Source organism: Haliaeetus albicilla, chromosome 15 (assembly GCF_947461875.1).
Source record: "Haliaeetus albicilla chromosome 15, bHalAlb1.1, whole genome shotgun sequence".
Classification (NCBI taxonomy): domain Eukaryota; kingdom Metazoa; phylum Chordata; class Aves; order Accipitriformes; family Accipitridae; genus Haliaeetus; species Haliaeetus albicilla.
The window spans coordinates 1,256,907-1,264,313 of NC_091497.1; the positions used below are offsets into that span (position 1 = coordinate 1,256,907).

At 44.6% G+C, this 7,407-nt stretch overlaps 1 long non-coding RNA gene across 1 annotated transcript; it reads left to right on the top strand.

Annotated features, from left to right (window-relative positions):
• Positions 1-224: 224 nt before the first annotated feature.
• LOC138689135 (uncharacterized) lies at positions 225-2,126 on the top strand. Its single transcript, XR_011327986.1, has 3 exons — positions 225-287; positions 467-572; positions 1,721-2,126. It is a non-coding gene; the product is annotated as an uncharacterized lncRNA (long non-coding RNA).
• Positions 2,127-7,407: the final 5,281 nt, after the last annotated feature.

Consider the following 7,407-nt stretch of genomic DNA (forward strand, 5'->3'; position numbering starts at 1 on the left):
GCCTGTGTCAACAGCTGTACCAAAGATGACGCAAAAATACTTTTTCCTCCGCTCAGTCGTACTGTCTTCACAAACCTTCACAACAAAAAGGCAGCTTTGGATTTCTGCCCAGCTTTGTGCTAATGTTTTTCTTCTTCTCTCAGCTGGATGTCAGCTAGCACCGTTTCACCGTGGTTGCCATGGAAAGATTCCGTAGTGGCCTGCATTTGAAGAATTTTTTTATTTGAAGAATAAAATAAAGAGGATCCAGCCAGCAGCTGCAGACAGGAGATAGCCTGCCTCTCCAGGTGAGGATGGACCCTTCTTAGTGTAGTCCTCAGCAGATCCGATCACCAGTGTGCACAGCAGGGCCTGTATGCGTAACCAAAACCACAGTACAGTCATGTAGTGTGTGTGTGCATGTGAGCCTGTGTTTCTAGGAAGCCTCATATTGTAAGAGCTGTAAGGCACCAATCTATTCTCTTAGGTGGATGACAGTCAAGTGACTGCAGCTGCAGAGGAGGAAGGGAGAGGGAGAGAGAGACAGGCATGTCTGAACAGTCAAATTCTCTCAGCAGCTCCAAGAGCGGGAGGTACGGTGAGTCCTGGACCCCTGGGGCTGTGTCACCCCTCTTCTGCATCCCAGTCCCTCCCTGCCCCCACCTTCTCTTTCTCTCACTGCTTTAATTTTTTTGTTTTTTTCTTCCTGTACCTCTCCCTCTGTTGTTCTCTAAGTCCCCCTCTTTCTCTGTTGTTCTGCTTCTGCTTTCTTTTTCTCTCTGCACTTCTGGCCTGTCCCATCCCTCTTTTTTATCCTCTGTTTCTGCCCTGCAGCCCGTCACTACTTTTTCTTTCTCCATCTATCCGTCTGTCTTCTTATCCCAATCTTGTTAATTCCTCCCTATCTGCCCTTTAGCCCTTCACAGTTCCCGCCGCTCTCACCTGTCTGATGCTGTGTCTCTATTTTTAAATTCCTTTCTCTGCCCTGTATTCTGGATACACTTTTACTTTCTTAGATTCTCTTGTTCCAGGTCCCTGTCCCTATGTTTTAACTTCTTCCCTCACTGTCCCATAGCCCATTGTTGTCTTTATTAGTCTCTCTCTGTCTGGTTCCCTGTCCCTATTCTTTATTTTCCCTCTCTCTCCCCTTTAGATCATCAGTGTTTTTGATATTTCTCAGTCTCTCTCATCTACCTCACTGTCCCCTTTTTTTAATTCTTCCTTCTGCCCTGCGGCTCATCACTAATATTTGTTTTTCTCCATCTCTCTGTGTGGTATCCTCTCCCTTTTTATTAGTTCCTCCTTGCTGTCCTGTAGCCCATTGCTACCCCCCCCGCCCCATCTCTCTCTCTGTCTCCCTTTCCCTACTTTTCAATCCCCCCTCTCTGCCCTGAAGCCGATCACTGTTGTAGTGAGTTTGTGTGGCCAGCTGGGGCAGGGGAGTGGGCCGGGGCTGCAGGGGTGGGTTCTGGGAGAAGACACCAGGACTTGCCCCCATGCTGGGCACAGCCAGTTCCAGCAAGATGGAGCTGCTACTGGTCAAAGCTGAGCCAACCAGCAACCCTGGTAGCACCTCTGTGATATTTAAGAAGGGCTAAAAAAAAATGCTGTGCAGAAGCTGTCAGTCCTGCAGACACCCAAGTCAGTGAAGAAGGAAAAGGAGGAGGTGATCCAGGTCCTAAAGCAGATTCCCCTGCAGTCTGCAGTGAAGACCATGGTGACATAGGCTGTCCCCCTGCAGCCCACGGAGGTCCATGGCAGAGCAGATGTGCACCCTGCAGCCGATGGGGGACCCCTCGCCAGAGCAGGCGGATGCACCCAAAGGAGGCTGTGACGCTGTGGAGAGGAGCCCACATTGGAGCAGGTTTTCTGGCAGGACCTGTGGCCCCATGGGAGTGACACCACACTGGAACAGAGGAAGAACACGAAGAAGGAAGGAGCAGCAGAGACAACTTGTGATGAACTGACTGCAACCCCCCCCTCCCTCTCCCCCTGTGCTGCTTGGTAGGAGGAGGTAGAGAAGTCAGGAGTGAAGATGAGCCCAGGAAAAAGAGAGGGGTGGGGGGAAGGTGTTTTTCAGATTTGTTCATATTTCTCATTATTGTACTCTGATTTTGACTGACAATAAATTAATTGCCCCAAGTTGAGTCTGTTTTGCCTGTGACAGTAATTGGTGAGTGATCTCTTTGTCCTTATCTTGACCCACAAGCTTTTTTGTTGTATTTTGTACCCTCCTGTCTTGTTGAGGGGGAGGAATGATAGAGTGGCTTGGTGGACACTCGTCAGCCAGGCAAGGTCAACCCACCACAGTTTCCTTCTATCAGGCTCCCTGTCCCTATTTTTAAAATCTTGCCTATATTTCTTGTATGTCATCACTTTTGAAACTTCCTACCTCTCCATCCCTATTTAAATTCTTGCATGTTTCTTAAACCCAGTTGCTTTTAAAATGTTCTTGCTACTTTTCCCTCTCTTTGTCTCCCTGACCTTAGTTTAATTTCTCGCCTGCATTTCTTGTGCCCTGTTGCTTTTCAAATTTCATTCTTACGTCTCCCTCTATGCAGCTTCATGTACCTACTTTTTGATTCTTGTACCCTGTTGCTTTCAAAATTTTCTTTCTATGTTTCCTTCTATCCATCTCCCTGTCTCTAGTTCTTAACTCTTCCCTCTCTGTCCTGTACCATGTCACTTCTTACTTTTTCTGCCTACCCCTCAGTTCTTGCCTATGTTTCTTGTATGCTGTTGCTTTTTAAAATTTTTCTCTCTACCTGGCTCCCTGTTTCTTTTTTCTAGTTCTTGCTGTTTCTTCTCCTGTATCACCTGAGAATGTTTCCCTGTCCCTTGTCCTGTCTTTATCTTCTTGTCCTGCCAGTCTCTTCCCCTTCTCTCCCCTGCTTCCTATTATTTATTCCTCCATCTCCATCCCTGTTGTTCTGCTCAGTCTCTCTGCTCTTCTCTCTCTACACTGTTTTCCTGCGTCTCGTCCCTCTCTTGTTCCCAGCATCCAATTTCCTGGCTCCCTGTCTTGCACATCTGTGTCTCTCTGTCCTTCCTCCTCTGTCTCCCTGGATGTGGGTAGGTCAGGGGCAGGGATGATGTGCTGTGGGGCTTTGGCAATGGCCCCTGTTCCTGATGGGCTCCAGCTGGGGATGGGATGGCCCCAGGTGTGGCCAGTGAGGCTGAGGATGGGGCTGGCCCTGCTGTGTGAAGGGGCTCCAGCTGTAAAGGGGGCTGCCTGGGCAGGGGAACTGGCTGAGGAGGGAGTGCACGGGGGTCTGGCTGGTAGGTGCCTGCAGCAAGGAATGGCCAGTCCTTGTGCCAAGGAAGGATCCCTCTGAGCTGTCCCTGGCCTTTGTTGGCTACATGCGTGAGCCACCATGTATCAAAGCAAGCCTTGTGGATGAGGAGCATTGAGGCGTCCGCTGCGTGCTGCCGAGCGGGTGAGGGTCAGGCAGCCGGCACTGGGGAGGAGGAAGGGGCAGAGGCGGAGAGAGAAGCATCGGGGCGGTGAAGGTCTCCTGCCGGCACCAGGAGCTGTGGTGAGTCCGCACGTCCTCTCCTCTACGTCCTGGCCCACCTCTGCCTCCCTTCTTTAGACATCTGCTTGCCTCCCTTCGTCTGTCTCCCTCTCTGCCTGCCCACCTATGTGTATGGCTCCTCAAAACTTGTTATTCGTCTGTCAACTCTGCCCAGTACCCTGTTGCCTTTTAAATTTTTAATATGCCTCTCTCTAACCAGCTTCTTCTCCCTGTTTTTTATTTTTTCTGCACCGCCTTGTACCCCATTACTTTGAAAACTTAATTTCTATGTCTTCCCCTCTCTGTCTCCCTGACCCTATATCTTAATTCCTCCCTCTCTCCTGTACCCAGTTGCTTGAGACTGGCTGGGCATCGGTCAGTTGGTGGTGAGCAATTGTTTTCATTTGCTGGTTTTGTTTTCTTGTACAACTTTAAAAAAAAAAAGTCTTTTTAATTATTAAACTTTTTATATCAACCCATGAGTTTCTCACGTTTACCCTCCCGATTCTCCCCCTATCCCACTGTGGTGGAGTAAGTGAGCAGCTGTATGGTACATAGTTGCCAGCCAGGGTTAAACTACGATGCTACATCTACTTTTATGAAGCTGCCTATTGCTATTTTTTAATTATTTCCTGTCTGTTGTGTACCCTGTTGCTTTGAAAATTTGCTTTCTATGTCTGCTTTTATCCAGTTCACTGTCTTTATTTTTTATTTTTTTCCTCTCTGTCCTGTGCCCCTGTGTCACTTTTAAATTTCCTTTATATTTCTCAGTTTTAGTTCACTGTGGCTATTTTAAAATTTTTTTTGTCCAGTACCCAATCACTTAAATTTTCCCTCTATATCTACTTGTATCGAGCTGTGTATCACTGTTTTTTAATTCTTTCCTCACTATTGTGTACCCTGTTGCTTTTTACTTTTTCTTTCTATGTCTGCTTTAACATATTCACTGTCTTTAGCTTATTCCTGTCTGTCATGTAGCCCATCACCGTTTAAATTTTCTTCCTATATCTGTCTGTTTAGTTAGCTGTCCCCATTTTTTAATTCTTTTGTCTCTGTCACGTACGCTGTTGTGCTGGTTTTGGCTGGGATTGAGTTAATTTTCTTCCCAGTAGCTAGTATGGGGCTACGTTTTGGATTTGTGCTGAAAACAGCATTGATGACCCAGGGATGTTTTTGTTATTGCTGAGCAGTGCTTGCACAGAGTCAAGGGCTGTTCTGCTTCTCACCCTGCCCCACCAGCGAGCAGGCTGGGGCTGAACAAGGAGCTGGGAGGGGACACAGCTGGGACAGCTGACTCCAACTGACCCAAGGGCTGTTCCAGACCCTATGATGTCATGCTCAGCATATCAAGCTGGGGGAAGGAGAAGGAAGGGGGGACATTCAGAGCGATGGCATTTGTCTTCCCATGTAACCGTTACACAGGATGGAGCCCTCGTTTCCTGGAGATGCCTGAACACCCGCCTGCTGATGGGAAGCGGGGAATGAATTCCTTGTCTTGCTTTGCTTGTGTGCATGGCTTCTGCTTTTCCTATTAAACTGTCTTTGTCTCAACCTGTGAGTTTTACTTTTTTCCTGATTTTTCTCCCCCATCCTGCTGCAGGGGGGCAGCAAGCAGGCAGCTGGGGGGTGCTTAGTTGCCAGCTGGGGTTAAACCATGACACCTGTCACTTTTTTTCAAATTTGCTTTCTATGCCTACTTTAACCTATTCACTGTCTTTGTTTTTTTAATTTTATCCTGTGTCCTGTACCATCTCACTTTTAAAATTTTCTTTCTGTGTTTTATTTGTTTGCTGTCCCTATTTTTTAATTTTTTTTCCCTGTATGTCCTGTAAGCGGTTGCTTTTAAAATTTTCTTTCTATGGCTAGTTTTATACAGTTCACTGTCTATATTTAGTTTTTTCGTCTCTGTCTTGCACCCCATTGTTTTTTAAATTTTCTTTCCATATCTCTATTTATCTATTTTTCTCTCCCTATTTTAAAATTTTTTTCCTGTCCTGTATGCCATCATTTTTTAAATTTTCCTTCTATGTCTACTTTTAGCAAGCAGTGTATCACAGCTTTTTGATTCTTTCCTGGCTGTTGTGTACCCTGCCAATTCTTACATTTACTTTCTCTGTGTCTCTGTATTATTCACCCTATCCTTATTTTTTTTCCTAGCCTTTTTTGTTAATGCTGTCACTGTTAAAATTTTCTTTCTGTGTCACCTTTTATCCAGTTCACTTTGTTTTTTAATTTTTCCTGTCTTGCACTCCATCACTTTTAAATTTCCTTTCTATTTTTCTATGTAGTTTGCTGTCACTATTGTTTAATACTTTCTTGTCTGTCCTGTAGCTTGTTGCTTTTTAGATTTTGTTTTACATCTTCATTTCTTTAGTTCGCTGTCCCTATTTTTCATTATTTTCCATTTTTCCTTATTCTGTCACTTTTTAAAATTTTCTATCTCTGTTAACCAGTTCTATCCCTATTTTTCAATTCTTTCTTGTCCTGTACCCCATCACTTTTTAAATTTTCCTTCTATGTCTACTTTTATGATGCTGCATATTACTGGTTTTTAATTCTTTCCTGTCTGTCCTATACCACATCACTTTAAAAACTTACTTTCTATGTATCTCTCTCTCTTTTTCAGCCTCTCAATATTTTTTAATTTTTTCCTTTGTCTTACACTCCATTGCTTTTAAAATTTCCTTTCTATGTCTCTGTTTTAGTTCGCTGTCCCTATTTTTCCCTTTATTTCCTTAATGCTGTGCTTTTATAATAGTCTATGTCTTCTTTTATCCAGTAACTGTTTCTATTTTTTAATTCTTTCCTGTCTGTCGTGAACTGCATTGCTTTTAAAATTTTCTGTGTCTACTCTTATGTAGTTCCCTGTCCCTATTTTTCAATTTTTTCTCTCATAATTCTTTTACTTTTCAAATCTTTTTTCTAGGTGTACTTTTATCTTGTTTCCTGTCCCTATTTTTAATTTTTTCCTGTTTACTGTATCTTGTTGCTTTTAAAATTTCTGGTTTATGTCTACTTTTATCAAGATGTCACTCCCTTTTTTAAAATTTTCCTGCCTGTCCTGTACCCCATCTCTTTTAAATTTTCTTTCCTCATTTATTTTTAGCCAGTTTGCTGTCTTTATTTTTTAATCCATTCTAGTATGTCCCGCACCCAGTTGCTTTTAAAAATTTCTTTCTATGTCTTTGTCTGTCACATCTCAGTTTCTCAGGATGACAACTCAGGTTTGCCGATTCCCAGGTCAGGATTAAAGTGAAACGACACCAGGGATCCTTTAACTCACAAAACTCAACTTTATTCGCTCATCACAAAAATTGGCATCAATCTACATCAGTAACCTGTGCTAACCCTGCATCACCAAACATATACTACAGGCCTTGCTTATTTTTGGATCAGTTCAGGGAAGACAGTAAGGAGACCCCTTCTGTCGAGTCACGAGGTTCAGAACAGACCCCTTTGCTTTCTAGACTCCTCCTCACAGAGGAGCCTAGGGGCAGCTGGATCCACTCCTATGTCTACAGGGATAAGATGTAGGGATTACAGAAAAGGAAAAAGAAAGGGAGAAACAAGACAGAGAGAGAAGAGAAAGATTTCACCGGTCCTGGGTCCAGCAATGGTTCAGTCAGCTGAGGGGTCCAGTCCCAGTGGGCTTGCACACTTGGGGCTTCAGTTTGTGTCCTTTTATCCTCCTTGCCCCTCATTCGGGCGGGCACTCGAACTTATTAGGCTTATTAGGTGTCATGAACAGCTTGTGAGCCTTTGGGACTTGGGATTCGTTTGGGGGGTAACTTCCCCTTCCCTGCAAACATGATATTTTGTCATGTATGGTGAGCTGTCCTGCTCAGCATATCAGAACAGCCTGGTGAATTGCCCTGCTCAGCTTACCAGAACAGGGAGCTATGCACCCTCTGGC